This window comes from Corvus brachyrhynchos, unplaced genomic scaffold (genome assembly GCF_000691975.1).
Source record: "Corvus brachyrhynchos isolate BGI_N302 unplaced genomic scaffold, ASM69197v1 scaffold4, whole genome shotgun sequence".
In the NCBI taxonomy this organism is placed as follows: Eukaryota; Metazoa; Chordata; class Aves; order Passeriformes; family Corvidae; genus Corvus; species Corvus brachyrhynchos.
The window spans coordinates 64593-86887 of record NW_008237878.1 but is presented as its reverse complement, the minus strand read 5'-3'; the positions used below and the strand labels follow the sequence as shown (position 1 = coordinate 86887).

Below are 22295 nucleotides of genomic sequence, written 5' to 3'. Positions count from 1 at the left end.
GGGCGCTTTCCCCTGCGGGGGACGGCCGGGGCGGGGTTCCCCGGGCTGGGCAGCGCGGTGCCGGGCCAGGGCAGTGCCCAGCGGACAGAGCGAGCGTCCCCTCCCTTTGTGCCCTTCGTTCCCTTCCACAGGAGCTGCGCGCAGGAAGGAGCTCGGAAACCGTGGCGGTAACATGAAACCAACATGGTGAGGAGGCTGGTGGGGCTGGGGGCCCGTTCGTGCTGCCCCCCGGCAGGGGAGGGGTGTGGGTGGTCCCGGAGCGCTGGCTGCCCCGGTGGGGTGGGGACACCCGGCGTGCCTGGCAGTCCCCCGGGGCAGGTGTGCTCATGGGGCTGCAGACCTGGACCGGGACCAACCTTCCCCGGCATTTCCAAGGACGGGTTGAATTAGGGTAGGTGGTACTGACTCCTGATCGTTTTTGACCTACTCTGAATTTAAACTGGTCCTAGGGTCCAATTCCTTCATTTTTAAGCTCAGCATCAGCCCTTTTATTTATTTTTTTTTTCTCCAAGCAATATACTTCGGTGTGTGCTGCCTTTCTCATTTCAACCTGTCTTGCTCTGTTTTTGCTCCATCTGCTTTTCGTCCCTCCAGGTTCACCTGGCTTAACTTGGTATTCAGAGCTTCCAGAGCTGGATTCCAAAATTGACCTTTGCTAAAGAAGCACTGAATGGTGCCAGAATGGTGTGGGCTTGGGTCTCTGTTCATTCTTAATGTAGTGTTTCTGTGATTGTTTGGGCTGTGTAAACATAGTTAGTGGCTTGTCTCACAAAGTAATATGCAGTAGTGTCTTGTAGAAGTCTCATTGTAGTGAATTGTCACCTGCAGCTGATAGGCTAACACTTGTGTGTGTGGTCAGGCTTCTGATGGAGAAAAATAATAATGCATATCCTTGCATATCACTGAACTAAGACTCTGATTTCCTTTTTAGAGAAGTTCTGTCAGGAGCTTCAAAGTGCTTCAGAATTAGATGTATCAGTTATTGCATGTTATCACTGTAACCCTAAACAGGTCTCTCCTAATCCCATGTACCAAATTCTTATTATTTAGATTGTGAAGTATTTTACTGGGTTAGTTTAGCCCTGACCTAAGGTAAGTGCTTTGTTTTGGAGCTGGAAGGAAAGTGGTAGGTTGTGAAAAGATTTAGCTGTGAGCTCTGTAAAGCAAGATAACATTGGGTTGCTTTTTCAACTGCATCAAACTCTTGTCTTGTCAATGTTTTGAATTGTCCTAATGCTGATTTTTGTTTTTCTTTCGTAGAGAGTGTTTCATACCCTTTCAGCTTTTTCAGCAGAACCGTTTCCAGGTGCATGGATGTACAACCTGTGCCATCCTGGTTAGAGCCTGTTAGGCTGATCTGAAATGTCCTTTTTCATGGCATTGCCTTTACTTTAAGTCTAATAAGGACTTTTGGGAGAACAGGGGAAGTGATCCTTAGCTCCTGGAGGGGGAAGCTGATGCATTAACGTAGGAATCTCTGATTGAAAGAGTAGGATATGCTGGTAGGAGACTCTCCTGGACCCTCTGGTTTTTCATTAGGCACTTTGTGGCAGTTTTGCATGTTTCTTGCCTAGAAGAAGAGCAAGTGAGCATCATGATTATCTGTTGAGATGAAAAAAGGAACAGTTTTTAAGATCTCCTTCTGATCACCAGTTTCATGTTCCATGTGTGGTTTCACAGGTACTTCAGATCATGTAAGTATAGACTGCAACCCATAGGAGTTTCTTGCCTTTTTGCTGGTGCCTGTGCAGGTGAGAATCAGAGTTCCCTGACTTACAGACTGATCAAGCTGAAGACAAACTGTTTTTCTACCCAGCTTTGTGGGTGCTTAAATGATTTTACAGGTGCAAGGGAAATGGGGCTGGTGTAGGAATGGGATCTTATCCGAGCTCAGGGTAATCTGCAGTGTGACTGTGTAAGAGTGCAACAATGTATTTTTACATTATCTATTCTCTTATATGTAAATACGATTTTAAACCACATTTTTACATGTATTTAAAAATTAAATGAAACAGTAGTGCCCATGTTTCTCTCCTTCTGTGAATCATCGTGTGCCTCATCATCAGGTTGACAGCACTGGGCATGTCCTTATAAAAATAATATAGAAAGAAAAATTAGATGTGCTTTGAGATCCCCTCTCTTGGCAGATTGTGGGCAGGTCAACTGACTTGGAAGTTATTCTGTGTTGCATTGCACGTAGTGAAAAGTCAAGGTTAGAGTAGCAAGCACTCAGAGGTCAAAAAAGTGCCCAAGGCTGGAGTAGTACCTGTGTCCTTAATCAGCTAACTGGCCTTTTAAACAAGCATTATGATTTCTTCTTAATCACACAGCTGCATGCTCTCCTCATCCCATCTGAGCTGCCTGGTTTGTTTCTTTCCTTTTCTCCCACACATATGGAGCTTATTCATTTTGGGTAAAATGATCAAACTCTGAAATGTGACCTTATTGAGCTTTACTGCTGCGAGATGAGGAGCCCTGTACAAGCTTGGGGCTATTTGTTGCCCATTTGCTTACAGGGCACAGTGTCTTTGGTCCAGTGGATCACCAAATGTTTGTAAAAAGGTTTGATCTCTTTTCACATTTCAGGTTTTAGTTGATTTCTCCATGCCTAAAGGTTTTTGTGGATCTGGTAAATTCTGCCTGGCACTCTGGGAGTGGGGTGGCACTGACTGTGCTTTCCATTGGGATAAGAAATGTAGGTGCTAAGTTTGAAGTTGGATATCCAGAACCTGTGCTCTAGAGGAGGTGCATTTCTTCCATCTGTGGTTGAAATGCAGACACCATGGAAAATCTGTCAGAGGCCTTGATTATTGCAGTGTAACCCAGGCATTTCACTTGCTGTCAGTAGATTCCCCCAATCTGTCCATCACAAATTAGCTTGTAACGTGTTGGAGATGTGAGCATCACAGTGGAGTGTTGATGCTGGGATTTGTAGTCTCAGAACTTAGCACTGACAAAAAGCTGCAGTCTAATTTATTTACGCTTGCATTTGACAGTGTCACATTGTCAGTTTTGGTGCTGGATAGGTTTTAGTGTTGAACTTGACTTGCAGAGTTTGTGTGTGGCTCTCTGCTTGCTTGTTTATATAATGTGACTTGCCTAGGAACAACTGCTTTTATTTCAGACCTCTCAGTCTTTGAGAGGGAATGTATCAAAAACAAGTCTAGTAAGAACAGAGGGTCCCCAGTGAGATTTGAAATGGGTGAGCTCGAGAAAAGGAGCAAAAGAAAAGAAAATGCGACAGAACCCTCTGCAACAGTCATGTCAAGTATTTGTGTTACGTGCTGTAAACTGAAGGAGCCCTTCAGCTATATGGAGCAGCAGCTAGCAGTTTCCCTCATTTCTATTCCTGATGTGACAGGAATGCAGAGCAGGATGCTGGCCAGTGTTTAGTATCAGGTTTGTTGCTGGTGTCCTAGGGGTGGTGGGGGGAGGAAGTGTGTGTGCGTGGCTGCTTAGTTTCTGTTCTGCAGGCATCGCCTGTGCGCACTGTTGTGCCGTTCTGATGTGGCAGCAGCTGTTATTTTTGGATTTCCCAGTGTGCTGTTCGGGTAGATGTGCTTCCTAATAGATGCAGTTCTCTTAATCAGTGTGTTGGGCTGCCTCTGCTTCCTATGTAGTCCATGCTGGTGTGCACCACTCTGCAGATGGTACTGAGGTGCAAATGCTTTGCCTTTGTTTATTTCCATAGGCTCCTCCATGTGCATTTTGGGTGGCGTGAACTGTGTGTAAAAGACAAGCTTCTTCAGCTTGCATTTATTTTGCATCACCCCTGTCAGTATGTGGTGTCATTAATGTTTGAACCCTTTCTTTGGGAGTAAAGGAATAAGCTTTGCTGTTAAAGGGTACCTCTCTATCTGTATAATGTGCCCACAATAGTTAAAATGGGTGCAGTTGTTTTGTTGAAAAACAACACAGACATAGCTGCCATAATTATATTAGTAGAAGATCTGTGTCAACCAAATCTGATAAAAGCAGTGAAGGAGGTTATGAGATGGATGTGCCTATCCTGGTAGGACGTCACTACACGTGTTTGGGAGCTGCAGTAGATAAGCTGTCTCTGATTTAGCTTTTGTAGTTAGAAAGGTTATCTCCTTCACCAGCTGTCCTGCTGCTTTTGCCAACTGCTACCTCCCTTGTATTGGGGCCTACAGCCAGGCCTGTTCAGCTGCTACGGTTTAATATACTCTGCTTCAACCTTTCTTCCCTAATGGCCATCCCTGCCTGGTGAGGAACAGTCATGCATCCTGCTCTGCTCCACCCCTGGTTGGGGATTTTCAGCTGAGGGTGGCTGAGGCAACTGGGGACAGTGTGTCCCCTCAGCCCTGCTGGTGGGTTTGGTAAAGAGCATCTGTCAGAGCCCGCAGGAATGAGTGAGAGCATCTGCATCCTGAAAGGAACTTGCTGTGAATTCCAGTCCCAATCTCTAGGGGAGGCATGCTCTCAAACATTCCTAGTTGACAAGCAAGTAAAGATCTAAATAAAAGCTAATTTAGCTCTTGCTAACTCGTTTCCATACATCATCTTGCAGGCTGACTTGCTTCTGGGGTCCTGCTCCCTCTTGATTGTGAGAAGTTGGCTCCATATTCCAGTGACTGCTCAGCCAAAGGAGCTTGGGTGACATCTCTAAGGTAACTTTCTTCTGTTTTGCTCAGAATACATATGCAGCCACCTTAGAGATCGTGCAAAGAGAAATAAACACTTGCTTTTTACCTCTCCCTTTGTAATTTTACCCTTCAAGTAAGGATATGTAGATACAGTTTGTGGGAGTTTTGCTCTTACCTTTGAAGGCTACTACAGGCACACCCAGGTAAGTGCACTAGCACAGAGTGAAAAATTCAGTTCTGTTCATTCACGAAATCAGTGTCAGTTCTTTGTAATAAGAGCTAAAATTCCAAGATCTGGAGGCTCACTCATGCTCTAGTAATTCTGGCCATTTAGGTGGCTGATGTTCAGCTGAATCACCTTACGATGATTTCAGAACTCTTATCATTGTCTCCTTTTTTCCTTTCTGTTCTGAAGTTAGTTTGCTGAAAGTTGATAAGGCTGATCTGATAGTCTTTCAGTTTCAAAGAGGTTACTTTGTGCTGTCCTGAATTTGGAAGAAAGTCTATCATACCTGTTTTCCCCCAGTTCTTTATCAACAAAGATATGACTCAGTATACCTGTGGTATAAACAGACTCAAATAACCTCGTTTTCTTGAGACACGGTGTGTTTAAACAGTGGTTGTCACACAGTTCAGTTTTCTGGTGGAGAGGCCCCTGACCTGTGTGCCTAATGTTCTGTCTTAGTTTGAAATGCAGAAGGTAATGACCAGAGAAGCTGAGCTCCACAACTACCTTCCTGGGGTAGGGAGAGGAGACATGTGGTGCCTTCTCTTCAGGGCATGCTCCCGTGTCTGTCACTGCTACCTTAAGTTCTGCTCTAAAGCTAAACTACTGTATAGCTTATATATTCTGTTCTGACATTTTTCTTTTTTTCTCTCCCTGTAGTTCTATGCTGAGCTGCATTTTCCTCAATTTTTTAAACTTCCAGAGCGGGTTAATGCAAAATGTCACGTGCTCTTTAATTCCAATTAACATTGTCCACTGTTGGTATCAAAGTATTGTCAAGCATTCCTGAAAGTGAGTTTAGAAATCTTAAAAGGGCACAAGAAGATAGGGCTGGCTGTTTGTTCTGTGTCCTTTGACAGTACTGTCTGAGCAGCTTAAGCACGTGTGGGGAGCAGTCATGATCTCATTACAGCTAACTATAGGCGATAAGCAGCTTTGAGCACCAAAATCAGTGCACTACGGAGTGCAGATGTCGGTGAGTTATTTAAAGCAGGAAGGATTTGGGAAAGAGGCCTGGGGGCTCCATAGTCCTGTGTCTTACTCAGTGTCTGAATCAAACCATCAAGTAACTGCCATGAAATTGCTGGAGCTATTGCAGAAGATGAGATATGGTGCTCTTACATTGCTTTGTTGGTTAAAAAAATGGTAAAGTCCTGGAGTTTTGGAAGACCCTCACAGTACTTGCTGCTTGGTGGAAGGTTTATTCCACTTTCCCAAGCTGTGGTCTTTGTATAAAGCTGTGTGACACATCTGAGGAATAGACCTGTTGGATTCACAGGGGTTGACTCTGATCTCACAAATATGGAAATAAAAAGAACTTCTAACTTCAGTCTTTTGAGTGTGTCCCAGAAGAATTGTTGAAGCAGTCTGAAGCTCAGTTTGTGTTGAAACAATACATATGCAGGTTTTTTTTAGATAATTTCTTAAACACCCCCACACTTCCTGTATTAAACCCACATCATGTTAATCTTGAAGATGTGGATTTTACTTAGATTAAATGTTACACTGTATAAAATCTTTATGGATACCCGTACTTTTGCAAATAATGGAATGGTTTGCTTTATTTTCCATTAAAACCAAATATTGTATTTTCTTATGCTGTGCAAGGGGCATTTCCTTTACTTGGGCATAAATCTTTATGTAATTGAGGTCTTAATACTTCACAGTTCTTACCACAAATGTTGACCTGAATAGACTTATTAAATTTGACAGTAAGCTAAATGTGAACGAGTAAGCATTATCAGCCATGCTTTATGCATCTTTTATTTTTATAGAACTGAGGAAAAACCTCTATTTTAGTCAGACTGAATAGGTATCACTGTTGTGCAACATGCAGAATCCAAATAGTTTTCACTCTTCCTCAGGTGCTCTGCACATTGTTTTTTTTTTTTTTTTTTTCTCCTGTGATAACAGCACTTGGGGGTTTCTGTTTTTCCCTTTAATTATTCTTAGCTTTAGTTAAGTAAGATCACAGAAATTTCCATTCCTGTTGTCTGTGTGTTAGTTATGTAGCATCCTTAGCACTGACACTTCCAATGAATTTCAGCAGCTTAGAAAATGGATCCTATTGACAATTTGGTTCACCTAATGACAAAAACCAGTTGTCTTAAAAATTAATTCTGATTTGTGAATGCAGCTTGATTCAAATATTCTTAGTTAAAATAGTTAAGGGTATTGTATCATTTGCCAGCCAGAAGTGAACCAAGGTCTTTATTCACTGCAGTTAAAATGTCTTCCTAAAACCTGGCAATTAAAAATCACAAGTTAGATGGCGAAGTGTTTGAGACTTCTATGTTTTTTGGAATTCATCCTATTGTGACGTGATGACCAGAAGAAAATTCAAAACTTTTAAAGAATTCTGCTAAAGATCAGTGTCCTGTAGTAGTGAGCTTGCCAGGTTGACTCTCGTGTGAGTGCAAGGCACTTTGTTTCAGGTTTCCTGTCATTTGCAATTTTTTTATGACTCTCAAGGAAGAGAACTGTGTGTTATTTTCCATCCATAATGTTTGTTATTTTGTGTTTTTCAGCCTGAGATGATACGCTTTTGGCACGTATTATCACACTTTATTGATCTGGAAGAGAAAATTAAAGCGAAATTTGCTTTCCCTAGCTATACACAGCCTGTGATGTATTGTGGCTGTGAGAATACATGTGATTTAGCAGACTGTTATTTTGTAGAAAAAAAACCCAACTCAAACCAACCTGCAACATATCCTTCCAGTATCTTTAGAAGAATTTAAAGTGTGAAAAACCAAGGTAGCTGTAATACACTTAAGAGAGTTTTTGCTATTAGAAACAAGCCTGCATCAGTTTGTATGACTTCCAGATGAGTGTGCTGTGCTTTTTTAGCATGTGGGGCAGAAGAAATTTATTTTTTTGTGTATATGCAGGTGCTGCATTTAATTATCTACAAACCAATTTGACAATATATCAGGTTTAACATACTTTTTGCTTTGGCTTTACATCTCTTATGTAACCAGTGGCCTCAGTTGTTGTGAGTGGCACACTAGAAAGCCTGTTGGAAGGAGCTTTGAGATCCACTTCAGCAGCTTAACATTTGGATAAGATACTGGGAATTTGTGACCTGTAGAGTGCTTACAGGAGCTTGTTTACGACTGCTTCAGTGAACAGGAAGTTAAATATAGGCTTTGTCTGATTCTTCGCTTCAAATGAAGAGGAGAAGTTTCTTGTTTCAAACCCTCAGACAGAACTGGTTGGTGTGGTAGAGCATTTCAAGGAGCCTACTGGGCAGGGTTGGTATATAGGAGAGTAATAATGAAGATTGGGAATATTAAAAGTCCCTTTGGAAGGTGCTTGAGAAATATAGTGGAGTGAACTGTTTTCAGAGCTCCCTTGGATATTTCCTTTTGCAAACTCAAGTTACGTTGGATCCCTTGGAAGTGTGAGGTTTGCTAGAAGGTACCAAAAGATGGTTGTGCTGGCTCCTGATTAGGTAAAATGATCAGGCAGACATTTTTAAGTGCCAGGCTTGGGGTTTTGTCCTTCAGAACGTGTAGCACCTTGCCAAGCTTGAAGTTGTTACTGTCTGACCAGTGCATGCGTCTCCTGAGAAGACAGCCTCAGGTTCAGATTGCCTTTCATTTCCACTCAGGTGGCTGGGCCTCCTGTTAATTCTTTGTCCTTTACCTTCCAGAACATGCTGCAAGCCACAAAACAACCCCAAGGTATTTTAACAGCTTTAAGATTTTCGGTATGAGTGATTGAAAGCCTTGCAGATTATGCTGATCCTCGGGAGAGTAACAGGATAAGAAAAGGCCCAGATCAAAATCCCCTCCTTGACCCTGAGTTGTGTGTCATGTATGTTTTGCCATACTGAATTTTTTAATGTCACAAGGGATGAGGGTATCCTTGTATGAAATTCTCTTTAGAGTTTTATCTAGTTTCAAATGAAATGACTACCTTAGCTTTTAGTCCCTGATACTATGTCATATATTCTACTTAAATTAAGTACTAGATTTAGTGCACTGTCTTTGTCTAAAGTATGTTTGCTCTAACAGACCTCATTATTTTCCTTTCCAAACCTCAGAAATGAAATGTTGCCCTTCATCCTTGATTTTCCATGGCTTTGTTTACTTTCTTGCAGCACTTGCATTGAGATTTTTTTCCCCCCTAACACAGAGCTCAGTTTTTTCTCTTTCAGTGTTTTTAGTTTGTTTTTTTAGTGGGTTTACAGGACATGAGAATATACCGTATAAAAGAATGTGCCTTCCTTTGGTACTTTCTCATGGGGAAAAAAATCACAATGAAGTGTCCAGTTGAGAAGTTATAGCTCATGTTTTCTTGCCTATGACCCTCAAGGGTCACCTGCTTAGGAAAACTAAACTGGTATTAAGTAGGGAACATGGATTTGCAATGTGATTATGTGGCTTTAACTCCCTGTGGATGTGCTTATAAGGTTGTTTCTGCTACAACTGCTTGGGACAGCTGCATTAATCAGCATGTTCATCCTTACCTAGTGAAGCTCTGCCAGTGGAATCCCTTGATGTAGATACAGTGACAGTGATAACATGACACTTTTAAGATAAAACTTGTTTTGCTGGAGGTGTTGATAAGGTAAAGAGTGAGGAGTGCTTTATTTGTCATTGTGATTAGCACGTATTTCAAGGAAAGAAGGATTAGATAAAAAAGTAGGGGCCCAAAATATATCTTTACCAGCCGAATTAATTTTTTCATTGGCAGTGTAAAGTTAGAAGGGGTTGCAGCGGGAGAGGAGGGCATCCTCTCTCGGTTGGGCATGAAAGATTTTACCTATCTATACAAACCTTGGTATATTTATTAAGAACGGGTGTCTACTTGAAATCACAGGGCAATCTGCAGTTCCATTTTCTCATAGAGTAAATTCAGTGGTGTTCTGAGCATTGGTATAATCTGGAGTACTGTATAACTGGCTGTCTTGCATTTCTCTGGCCTTTTTCAGATGCTTGAGAAAGCCCCAAATTTTGGTTAGTATTGATGTCTCAGAATTACGGTAGCAGAATAAACCGCTAGATAACAACTGCTCCTTGTGCTTTTGGCACAAGAATTTGTTTACCAGGGTGAAGTGAGCTTGTTTGGATAATCTTGCTTTTATTCTCTTAAGTCTTTCTGTGGGACTGATGTGCTCCTAGATTGTCTTTCTGTTTACTGTCATATGAGCAGAAAAGTTGCTTAAGGATTTGGATCTTCAGCCAAACAGCACCACATTCACTTGAAAGAGGTGCCCTAACTTGAATCTGTCTTAACAGAAACAATTCAGTTGTTGATGTACTAGGACACAAATTCCTTAAATTTTGTGAATTTAGTTACCAGGTAAGACTAAATTTAAATGAAGTACAAGGGGATCATGAAAAGTGAAATGATTGCCAAGCTGCTGGCTTTAAAATATGGCATAGAAGTAGCAGGATAGTCATGTAAATTGTTCCTTTCTGAAAAGATGTTTTTCTGCTGGCTGAAGTACACCACAGCTGAATGATTTTACCAAGATCATGGAAGCATCAAAACCAGTAGCCTATTCCTGGTTCTTTCCTTTGTATTTTGATAACCTCAGGTAGATTATGGTTATCTGAAGAACCTGTTAATCAAATCAACTGGGCACTTTGCTGACCTGTTAAGCTTCAGCAGAGAGATGTAAGAATTGCTGCATTTCTCGTGGCTTTAAGTGTTTTACCAGTGTTCAGACAGAAGTCGTGCTGTCTGATAAAACAGCAGGATGCCATTAGGGGCCTGCCAAATGTAAGTGTTTTCTGCTTCCCCGTGTAGAAGACGACAAGTGTAGCTGGGGCAAAATGTTTGTTTAGCTTTATCTTCACAGTTAGACAGAGAAAGAGAAAATTCTGTTGCACGTGCCCCTCCATTCACTCTCAAACACTGTTGTAACTGCCAAAATGCTCTGGTGTATCTCTGTCTGCATATGTGAGATTAAAGCCCTCTTGGGTACTGAAATTCCAGCTCACATGAGGCAGTGAAGCTGTTAGTGCCTTGCATTCCATGGAGGAGTAGGTGGAGCTTATGCAGACAACATATTAAAAGTCAGAGTGTTAATGTTTTTGTTAAGAGCTGCTGTTTGTGTATCACCTGCTGTTCTGGCAGAACATCCTCAGGTCAGGATGCTGCTCTGATGTGGTCTGGTGGTGACAAGAGGCAGAGGGAGAGCCCAAGCCATGGCTGAGCAGATGTTTGTTTCTGGCCACAGAGGTGAGAAGATGGGTGTAATACCAATGTTTGCTTGTTTGGGCCTTAAACTCATTCTCTAACAACACGAGTTGTACTGAATGGGTGTTGCCACAGATTTCCTGAAGGCAGAGATCCTGCAGTCCTCAGCTCCTTTAAGAGAGCCAGTTGCTTGGAATCCCCTTATCTAACACTGTTCATTTCCATATAATTAATTCTCAGGCAGCTCAGAAAAAGGGCAATGTATAGATTGAGGAGAAGATGGATCAGAGTGGTGTCACAGCCCACAGTGTGTCATAGGAATTGCAAAGCTGCTTTACAGTGAGCTTGAAGTGAACCAAATCAAACACTGGTTTTCAGAGGCCGTAAGGGTGAGATTAGCTGGCTTGTGATGGTTCTTTGTGGCAAGTTTGTGTTTGGCTTTGATGCATAACTCTTAGACTTGATAGGTTTAAATCTATATGTTGTCCTAATTCCTAAGGAAACAAAACATTTGTGCTGCTTCCTGAGTACTGGAGCCAGCTTCTGCTCCTTACCAGCTGACTTTGCTCTCCCCTCCCTTTGCACAGGACATGTTGTTCACAGTGTGCTCTTTGGATGGAGTGTCTGGATCTTGACTGTGGGGTCAGTTTCTTCAAGCTGAGAAACATTTCCCTTCACAGATGCTAAGTGGCTGCTTACCAGTAGACATGCTTTGAAAATTTCCTTGTCACAGGTGGGAGTGGGATGTGGCATCTTGGCTTAGCTTTCCTCTGTAGTCTACATGGAAAGCAAAGACAAAGGAAAAGTGTTGAATATCTGCTTAAGTTTTCTGAGTAGCAGAGTATTGCAGGACTGTACTCTGAAGGTAAAGAGGAAAGTGCAACTTTTTTTTTTAAGCATTGTGAAATGGAAAACTGCACATATAAACCGCAGCATGATGTTTTCCTTGTTAGCAGTGGTAGAAGAACTTTTCACCTCTGGCCCTAATGAGGCCTGTTTGTCTTCTGTGTTTAAAGTCTCAAATATGTGGGGTGGCAAGTCACTGCAAAGGGATTTTTGCTTAAGTCAGGTCTCAGTCAGCAGCTTAATAGAATGTGGTTTCTATAACTGGTGGAGAAGGTTTTTGAGCCGTTAATGCATATCATGCAAGTTTTGCTGCAGTTGCTATTTTTTCTATACTTTCTTCTTTAATTATTTTTTTATTTTGGGGAAGTAAGTAGCTGAGTTATTGGGGTAAAGGACAAGAAGCCTGCATTGTGCATCTGCATTGTCACCTGAGGAGTGAATCAGCTCAGTCATAAGAGTTGAGCTGTAGTGAGTTGTCCGGCCATTTTCTGGCAGGCAAGAGTTCCTGTCAGTGGCTTCAGTGTATGGGTAAAGAAAATCCAGTGTGAGTCTGTCTCTGCTGCTGCAGGAGATGCATTTAATAATATCCATGTCTTCGCTGAAGGGACTTTTGCTTGAGGCAAAAGCTCTTTCCGTTTTTTTTTGTTGTTTGCCCAAGTAAACTTTTTTATCATTGGAAGAAGATACTGAAGTTTTCAAATCCATGTTGTTCCCAGAAGGGGGCAGGGGAGACTTGTGAGTTGTGGAGTTTGATTAAAAAGTACTTTTGTTTGGTTTTGTGACACTTCCGTGCTGGCTTTGGGGCACAGCAGGCACTGCCGCCGCTCTGGCAGCGGGAGCGTGGCACGATGAAACGCCTGCTCAGTGCCAGGAGCCTGCAGCAGGGACCTGGCCTGCAAGCCTTCCGTGCCTTGGCTCTCCTTTCTCTTGGGGAGCATTGCAGCAGCTCAGAGTTCTCTCCTGCAGTTCCCCCATATCTGATATACTGAAATGATATTCATGAAAAGACATGAGAGAATATAGTTGTCATTAACATCCCCATTTCTATACCAAGAGCAATCTGGATGGTTGGCATCTACGTGGGTGAAAATCTTAGTTCCTTATTCTGTCATCTAGATTTTTATTCTTAATTAAAGCTGGAAAGAAGCATCTCCATGCAGCTTTATTAGGGATTTTCAGGAGGGTCTAGGTTTGCTCTTCACAGACCTAACTTCCATTTGCTAAAGACACTCAGCCTGGCCAACAGTGAGAAGGCAGCTGTTTTGCCAAATGTTTTGGAAATGGGGTCATGCAACTCCAGCAAGTTTGTTTTATGTCTGCAAAGTGGCCTGGGGTTTCTTTGACAGCCTGGAATACAGGCAGAACAAACAGCCATGTTAGTCTGCATTTCTGTCTTTGAATTGGGGAAGCAGCTACTTTCTCACAGGAAGTGCTTTTTGTAACGTTCCTGATAATTTTGACATAACTTCTACCTCCACATCGGCTGTAAAAGGGTAAACAAAGACACTGCCGAATAAGGGGGCTGGATGAGTGCACAGACTTGCTTGAGGTATTTGGTGCTTTTTATGCCCGAGTCATCAGCTGCAAGATCTCCTGGCTCCTGTGTCTTAAGACAAGGTTCAAAGAGGAACCAGCAGTCAGAAGCAAATGGAAACAGAGTGGGGGATTATTTGAGAGAATTTGAGCCATGGGAGCCCATGGGACCTGATGGTGCTGTGGTGCCAGTCTTGGTCATTTTGGAGAGGTGCTGGCACATCTCTGATCACTTATCTTTAAAGTAGGCCCAAAGAATAATCCAAGGAGGTCAATCTCACTTGACTCCTGGGAACAGTCATGGGTCAGGTCCTTTTGGTACACCTTGCCTGTGTGGAACATGTGAAGGAGTGTGACTGGGAACAGTTAGTATGGATTTACTGACTATAAGTTGTGTCTGACGCACCTCATTCTCTTCTGTGATAAAATAATCGGATTTGTGGATGAGGAAGAGCACTAGAGGCCATTTAGCTTAAGTTTACTGGGTGTTTTCACACTCTCCCACAGTATTCTTGTATGCAAGTTGGGACATTACAGACTGGATGGGTGGAGTATGAATTCAAGCACATCAGGGAATTCTGAAGAGTAAATGGAGTCAGAGGCGGATGAACGGGTGATTCATAGAGCTCTTTCCACACAGCAGGACGTTAGGTTCTGAAAGTAGGCTCTTAATCAGTCATTTTTTTTCCTCCTGAATGTCATTCTTTGCCACAATGTGATAAGAGTGGATGGAAGACAGTATTTAAGAGGCTGTCTGGTTGAAATTCATCAGTCTGGCTCATTATCAGTGTAGAAGATTAATCTGTCTTTTCTTGGGAAGAAGTAGGGGGAGTTAACATGAATGTTCTTCAAGATTACCTTGTTTTGTTTTTCATTCACTCACGTGTATATGTGATTGAACTATAGCTAAATACAATACATGGTAGTTTTGGAGATTTCAGTCATACCTAGGGAGGATGTGTTTGGAATGCTGTGAGGTTAGTTTGAAAAGAAGGAAAACAATCAGTCAAAACAAAGTAATTTTGTTTTCAGCAGGTTACAGCCTCTTTGGGTTTGACAAACTTGCCGTTACAAAAGGTGATCTGGAGGTTTTCCGTCAGTCCAGACCTAATATGTACTTTGAATTCTCTTCAGTGTTCCTAAGATACTGTGGAGCATCTGATGGATCTTTTCAGGATTTGCAGTCTGGAAAGAATACTGTTTTATTGGATCTGGTCAGGCTAAGGTGTATATACTTGTGCCCAAGGAACTGTAATTGCAGAATTCAATGTATGGTGTTTGCTTTGGGAATTTTTTTCCTTTCCAATACTGCTATTACTGCCTTGCTGCAGCCAGTGGTATGTGTTGGCATTAAGAATTCAGTTTAAGCTATCTAGTGTGGTAGTGTGCTAAATTAAGGCGCCAGTTATGAGCAAAGAGGTTAATGGTCTTACATAATGTTGGTCTTGAGGTTTTTTGCTGCTGCAGAATCAAAAATAGCAATTAGAAGTTCATTTTTTGTCCTAGTTGTGTATTTTTCTGTGGGGATCAATTATCTGCAGCAACTGACTTTCTAATCAAAGCTGTTTTTTTCTGTTTTAAAAGCATCATAATTTAAAAGTTGAAAACAGTACTAAAAATCCAAGTTCACCACAAGCTGCTTATATTTGTCTTTCAGTTAGTGGTCTCTTGAAAAGCTGTAGATCATTCTTATTTTATCAGAACTGCCTAAGGAATGTAATTTTAGCTCCTCTGCTTTTATGGCTTTTGTAATAATTCTTCATGGGTTCAGCTCCTTATGGCTTTTGTGTGTCTGTTAACCCTGTAGCTTCTCTGTGCAGTTACTGGTTAAAACTCTTTAACTCTTGCCTGCACTTTGCTATTGCACTATGTAGTCTGAAACAGCCAAAACCATGGAGTGTTCTTACAGATGCATCTGAGATCTTCTGTTGTGTTAGCCAGTACTTTTTTTTTCTTCTGAGAACACTTTGCCATTTGTCCCAAATGGGAACTGACTGTATCCATTAGGATTAGCTTGTATGTGTGTCTGATCTCATCCTGAATCTCCATTCACAGAGATGCTGGCAGTGTGTTCCTTCCTGTGGAGGTTTCCCTTCATGTCTAGTCCCACATTTTTTGTAATTGTGGAATTCATAATGCATTGTAACATTGATTACCTTATGTAGAAAAAATGTGTATGTTCACCTCCACGGCAGCATGGATTGCTTTACATCTGTGCACTGTTAAGTGGCAAGGGGAATGATTCCTGGTTACGTTGTCTAGGGAAGATTCAGGACTTGCTTTGTAGACTCCATTCAGAAGTGTCCAAATGGTGTCTTGTTGGAAGGTGAAAAAAACCCAAAAGAACAGGGGGAGAGTTGTCCTCAAATTCTTGGTGTCTGATGTCTGTGAAAAAGAAAGATTTATGTAACTGAATGTGCTGCATTCTGCTCCTTGGCTTTCCTTCTGAGGTGCTAGGATGTTCTTGCAGGGCATTGCTGCTCTCACTTCCTGACAGCCCACCTGGGCTTAGTGCCTGCTGAGGCTCTGCTTTGGTACATGAGCTGAGGAGCTGTGAACCACATTCACTAGACTTGCCCTAATTTTTTAGCATATGATAATTTGTGCTTTTCAGTCTTTCCTTGATGAAATGTCTGCTTCCAGGGTAGTCAGCAGCCTGCATGAGGAGATAAGCTGAATTGGGATTTGAGGAGGGAAGCACTAAGCAGATCTGCAGCTGGGTATGTGACAGCCACAAAGAAGAGTCCCCTCCAAACATCACTGGCTGTGGCTTTTCCTACTTGCATTAGAGATTCCATTAAAAGTCCGGTCTTTGAGCAGCGATCTTACAAATTTTTCTAATCTCTCTCTGCTGATGAGAATGGTGAGGCAAGACATAGTATTAATGTGTAATAGCAGTGGGCTGGTAGCTGAGCAGCAGTCCCCCAAGGGTAGGATTCATAATCCTCTTAAAGGAGAGGAGGATCAGAAGCTTTGGAAGGTCACCTTTTGCAGGGTGAGAAGCAATCCGTATGCAAAGCTCTGTTGCCTTTCTGATCCGTTCCTCTCCCATGTTCATATTTCATCTTACAGCAGCAGGAAATAGATCTAGATGAATCCTGCAAGAGTCTTGACCCCTGTAAAACTCCCACTGCCTCAGGTGTGACTACCTGCCAGAAGACAGCTGTGTCTATATGGGTTGATAATCTTGCGTGACAGGGTTATGAAGTTGCACTGTATAGAGATACAGGTCTGTTCCTCATGAGACACTCTGAGCGTGCTTTGATCTAAAAGGGATGACCATGTGCTTCTGCTTAGTGCTCTGCAGCTTCACCACAGTTTTACCTTTGCCTTATTTTGTTGCACCTGTATTTTGCTTGTGTTGGAGAGTTGTGAGAAATTCAGATGCCTAAATGCAGTCCTAAATGATGGCTTTACTAAATTTTCTTAAAGTGCAATATGTTAGTGACTGTCAGCAGTCAGAAATTTATTAAGATTAACTTCTTGCTTGTGAGTTACGATATTTTAGTGATGTGTTGAGACAGAGATGTAGCATTTGTTCGTGAACTTAGTGTTTTCTTTGAAACACCTACTTGTTTTTGTAAGATTGTCCAAATACAGTGGAAACTTGCAGCTTGTTCAAGACGCAGCCACAACTTAATCTCTGCATTTGGAGGAGTGAATTCTGCATGGAAGTGGCCCAGACTGTTTCTTGAGTGTGCTGTCCTCCACATGGCAGCCAGATGGCAAGTAGAAATTGAATTTTCTGCATCTCTGAAGCAAATCCGGGCCTTCCAGGAATCCCCAGTTTGATGAATGCAGTGTCCAGAGTTAGGTGTTACAAGCAGTGATGAGAGCTTGCTACAGCAGGTGTTGATCATGAGGAAACCTTAGTGAAATTCTCCTGAGAAGACTACGATGTCCCTACCATTAAGGGATTGCTGTGCACGGCCGAGGGTGACGTGTGTCTGCTCTCCAGCAGATGAGGGGTACGTACATAGATGCAGCTTTTGGAGCTGTGTTGGCTCAAGAGCCCTTTCATGGTGAGACAGGGGACAAATGAATAGTTCCAGCTTCATGTCACCTTCAGTGTTGTTGCAACTCCATTGCTTCACAGGAACTGCTGCAGTGGTTTCCTACACAGAGCCCTTTAGATGGGTCAACTCTTCCTTCCTAAAAAGCTTCGTTGTGCAGAAGCAGTCAGCTTTCTGAAGTGACTTTCTTAATAGTTTAACCAAGGTAAAGAGAACCTTGGATGTAACCCAGGCAGCAGTTTCTAAGAATTCTTTGTTGTTCATGAATCAGTGTTGTTTGTATAATGTTGTTGTCACTGTTCCCTCTGGCTTTGCTCCCCAGTACTGCTTGTGCATGCTGCTGCTGTTTGTCATGCCCTATTTAATCACAACAGGCTGTTCCTCACTCTCCTGTATATATTTTAGCAGCTCTTTTGCTCTGAAAATAATGCTGGTGTCAAATAAATTAAAGATTGATTTTTTGAGGAAATAGAGCATTTTAAATATTAATGGTGTGTTGTGGAAGGTGAAAACATGAAGAATTAGATTGCAGATTTTTTAATGTACAGTTTAAATCTTTTGAACCAAAGTGGTTATGTATAACTATTAGGTGTGATATTTTATCTATGTTGAGTAAGAGAGCAGCTTCACAGTTGCTTGGAGCTGGACTTCTGCTGTGCCTTGGTTCCTACTTTCTCCCATTTTTTGATGCTGGGGGATTGTTGGTCAGGTGTATTGGGGACCTAATCCAACTGAAAACTGAAGGCTTTTTGTTTTGTTTTATATATTGCTGTTTTGTTTTCCTACCAGATTGGGTACTTACTGTAGCTGTCTGCAGGAGTGCTGATGCTGGTGTAAAGAGGATGTCAGGAGAGGTGAAAAAGTCAAATGATGTTTCTGCTGCAAGTGACAGCTCTTGTCTCTTTAAAGTCAGGGAGTGAGACTGTTCTCTGAGCGTGTGTTTGCAGGGCAGCTGGAGCTGAATGGAACTGGCTCTGCTACTCTTGTGCCTGCCCTTGCCCTGCTCAGTGATTGTCCCCTTTTACTTTTGTTGGGCACTGGCACTAAACCAGTTCAGGAAGCCACATTGGCAAAAACAACTTTTCTTTTCTTCCGGGTTAACTTGTTTGCCAGGCTGGTTTCTGAGCAGGATCAGTGAGTGCCAGTGCTGACTCAGGAGAGAGGATGGGTTTGAAGAATGCTGACTTAGATTTACTTAACCTGTCATGGAACTATAGCCTGAGATGCGTATTAAGGAACAAAGGATAAGGTTTGCCAATTAGCAATTTTTTCAGTTTTGTGTCTTCGTGGATTGATGTGATGACATCTACAAAAAAGGCTGCTGAACATCTTAGAGACTTATTTTTTTGCCTTCTAGAGCAGACGCAACAGAAACTGTAGAAAGCTGGTTTCGTTGAAGCTGTTTCATTAACATGTCTCCTGCCCTGTTCTGGAAGTCAGATCTTTATTCAGTCTTTTGTGCCTTGTTCTCAATGAGAAGGCCTTTCACAATGGTGTGTGTCTGATGCAGGTACCTGTCACCAGCTGAAAGCAGAGAACCAAGTATTTCCCAGTAGGTTCTCAGGCAGCCATCAAAAAAGGAGGTATTTTCAGTTGGTTTTGTTTCAAACAGTATTTGAGCTGGTAATTTGGGAAAACCTTCCGTCTGTTTCTTTCATGATTGTTTATAAAGCATGCTAGCATGGCATCATGCTTAGTGCTTATTCTGCTTTTCAGTATTTCTGTTTGTATTTCCATGTTCAAATAAAAATTCAGCTGCAATCTGAAGAGTTGCCAAAACTGCAGATAGGCTCCCCTGTTCACTCTTTGAATGTCACAGTCTTCAAATTAGTGGGAATCTGCACATCACGTAGGCTTGTGTTTCTTGAATGGAAGATTACCAAGATAGTTAGTGGTTATGCAATTTCTGGGAGAGTTTTGTTGCAGAACTTGGCCCAAAGCTGTTCATTCGCATTAGTGACTTGGTTAGTCATGTTTTTATGTTTATTTCAGCATGCAGACTGCAAAAATGACATATAATTTTGGACAAGCAACAGCTTGAGGGAGCTCAGTAGCCATGCCTTGGCTGTAGGATAGGCATCAGTGTGACCTCATTTTGCCTCATTAAAGAGACCCTTCACAGTTGCAAGCGGTGGCAGTGAAGTCCCCTACGTGTTCAGTTTAGTCAGTGATCCTGTTCTACAGCAGCCACGGAACAAGGTGAGCTGGGAATGCAAACACTGGCTTTAGGCACAAGGATAACCATCAGCAATTCAGGCACCTTCTGCTGATACAACTGTTTGTACAGCTGCACAATAGATTGGGGATCTGACCTGGGTTGAAAAGTAATCCTTAAAAAAAACAAAACAAAGTGCTGGTTTATTTTTAACTGTGATCAGTTTTGATTCATGGTGAGGCTGCAAACAGTTGTACCAGTGCAGCAGAGTTGAGTGGGAGGGTGGTGTTCATGCTGTTCCAGATGTCAAAGGATTGCCCGCCTGTGTAACCATGGTCTGAAGAAATAACTGAAGGAGGAGTTAGACACTGATTTGGCTCAATCGGTGCCAGAAGGAATCTCAACATAGTATTGGGTGGTTTTTTTAAAGCCAAGCATTTGGATGGCATTGGTTCCATTGTGGAGGATCACTTTATATAGAGCAACCAAGACAAGCAAGCTTTTTTCAACCCAAAACCTGCCCTGTTTTACCAGCCTAAAGAGAATGTGGTGGATGAATAAAGTATCAATGTGCACTTTTTTCTTGTGCAGACCAAACTTTTGATGTATGTGTTTTCTCTGGCATTTCCCTATAAGAGCTGGAGGCCTTGGTGTTCACCTGGGTTTTCTTAATTCACTGGTTTTACACATTCTGAAAGTAGAAAAAAAAAATTCGGATAGATTAAATTTTTTTGCTTGACTTTTAGCTTCAAATTCTATTGTTCAGGTTTTTTTTTCTCTTTTGTGTTTTCCTTTATCTTCCCTTATTTCTTACAAGATTGTGGAGAGCAAAGATCCAGAAAACACTTCTTTCTCTTTTTTATGTTGCCCACATAAGGCCTGAAACTGTGTGTGCTCTTGCTCTTGAACTGGGGGAGTTGACTGTTTTTCCTGTTGCAGAATCCTCACTTTGGCACCTGTGCTTTGCTTTCTCTGTGTGACAATTGTAAGGTGCAGCACACTGATTGTTCCTTTCAGTTCCTGTCAAGCACCCTCTGAAGCCTGAAAAAACTGCTCTTACTGCTGCGCAAGTACTTCATTTTTCTGGGATTTTGGTGTTTCTGCTGGAAGTTTCCTCTTGTTTCTTCTCCACAGAAGCTGGAAGATTCTTGTCCCATCTTTCCACCAGCTTTCCAGGTGTCTGTACTAGCTAGGAGTCTGAGGGACGCAAGGCTGAGGTGCACAACCATTTCTCCTTGTCCAGGCTGTGTGGAGGTGTGAGTGGAGCTCAAGCTCCAGAGGTGTTTGCACATGTGGATGACGACAGCACCTTGCAGCTTGAATGCCAGCAGTTACTCTGTAGGAGATTAGGCTGGATTGTTTTCCTTGGCTCTGGCATGATGCCTCCAAGGTCTTCGGAGGCATTTCTAGCCAGGAGAAGATGAGGTAAGTACTTAGGAGGTGCCAGTTTTCTCTTCCCCCCTGTTGTAGCACAAACCTGAGACCTGCTCGCCTGACTGCAGTGGATTCTGCTCAGTTTGGTGGGGCAGCCCTTCCCAGTGCTGAGCAGCCCTTCCCAGTGCCATCTATCTGGCTGAGCTCTGCCCACGCTCCCACAGAATCACACCTCCCTCTTCCTGCCAGCAGTGCTCACTGTGCAATGCATTTGTCCTCTGGTTCAGCACAGCCATCACCAGCTCTGACTCATTCTCTTGCTGTCAGCAAGTGTGGTGCATTTACCTGCTCATCTGTCTTGCTTTGCAATGCTGTTGAGAGTGTAGAATTTGGTACCCACAGCTGACATGAAAGTGCAGCTTTTGAAGAGACTCCTCCTCATGCTGAACTCAGCATAGTCATTCCATCATCTTCCTGCTGGAGAGGCATTTGAGTGGTTACCTTTGGGTGCAGGACTTCTTAGGGATGTGGCTGCCTTATTTAAGCCTCACTGTCACGAAGAGGCCAAGGTCTGTGACTAAAGAGTAGGTATACTTTATTTTAGATGAAAATTTAAACATAAGATTTTTTGAGACAGGAGGTAAAATCGTGTCCTCTGCTTATTCAGCCCATAAGTTGAGTTACAAATTCTTTCTGAGATAGTCTTTGAGCTGGGCTTCTTCAGTGGGAATGACATGAATCTTTTTCCCTGTCATGCTGTGAATGCAAGGACAATTTTCTGCCTGTTGATGAGTTTCTGAGCCCCTTTAATGTAAATTCAAAAAATGTCTTTTCTTGGTGTGTTAGGCTGATTCATTGTGGCTTTTGACTGTTGAAAGTATGTTCCTTTCTAACTGTCTCTAACCACTGGATTGGAAAGCTGTGCAGAACAGCAGCTTTTGCGTTGGAATAATTTTAAAATAACCTGTGGAGACTTCTTCTTTGTGAAGCCAGAAATTAGCTCACAGAAAGCTGAGCAATGAGGCTTCACAAGCATTGATCTTCCCTAAGCCCTTCTCTGACACATGAAAGCATGTGTCATAATCTCATGTCTCCTATAAAATGCAAAGCTGATACTGGATGACCCTGCTCTCTTAGGTACAAGCTTGGAAAAAAGTCTTCTGGGCTGGTACTGATAAAGCAACCTTTTGTCGTATGTATTCCATCAGGTCTTGCTGCTATGGAAACTCTCAGGCTTGAACTGCAGCCAATGCTTTGGAACAGAGAAGGAAGGTGCCCTTTTCTACCAAGGCAGGGTGTTTTTGTGGCAAGGTGCAGCAGGAGGATTCAGCAGCTCATCCCTCTTGCTCATCCTCTGTGCCTACTGGAGAGGCAAGAGGGGTGACGAC

At 42.5% G+C, this 22295-nt stretch overlaps 1 protein-coding gene across 1 annotated transcript in view; it reads left to right on the top strand.

The window, feature by feature from the left end:
- The first annotated feature begins 192 nt into the window (after window positions 1-192).
- Window positions 193-22295, top strand: part of IP6K1 (inositol hexakisphosphate kinase 1) — a 36556-nt gene continuing 14453 nt past the window's right edge. The window contains 1 exon segment of the mRNA XM_008632140.2: window positions 193-4631. The gene's annotated coding sequence lies outside the window, so the exon portion shown is untranslated.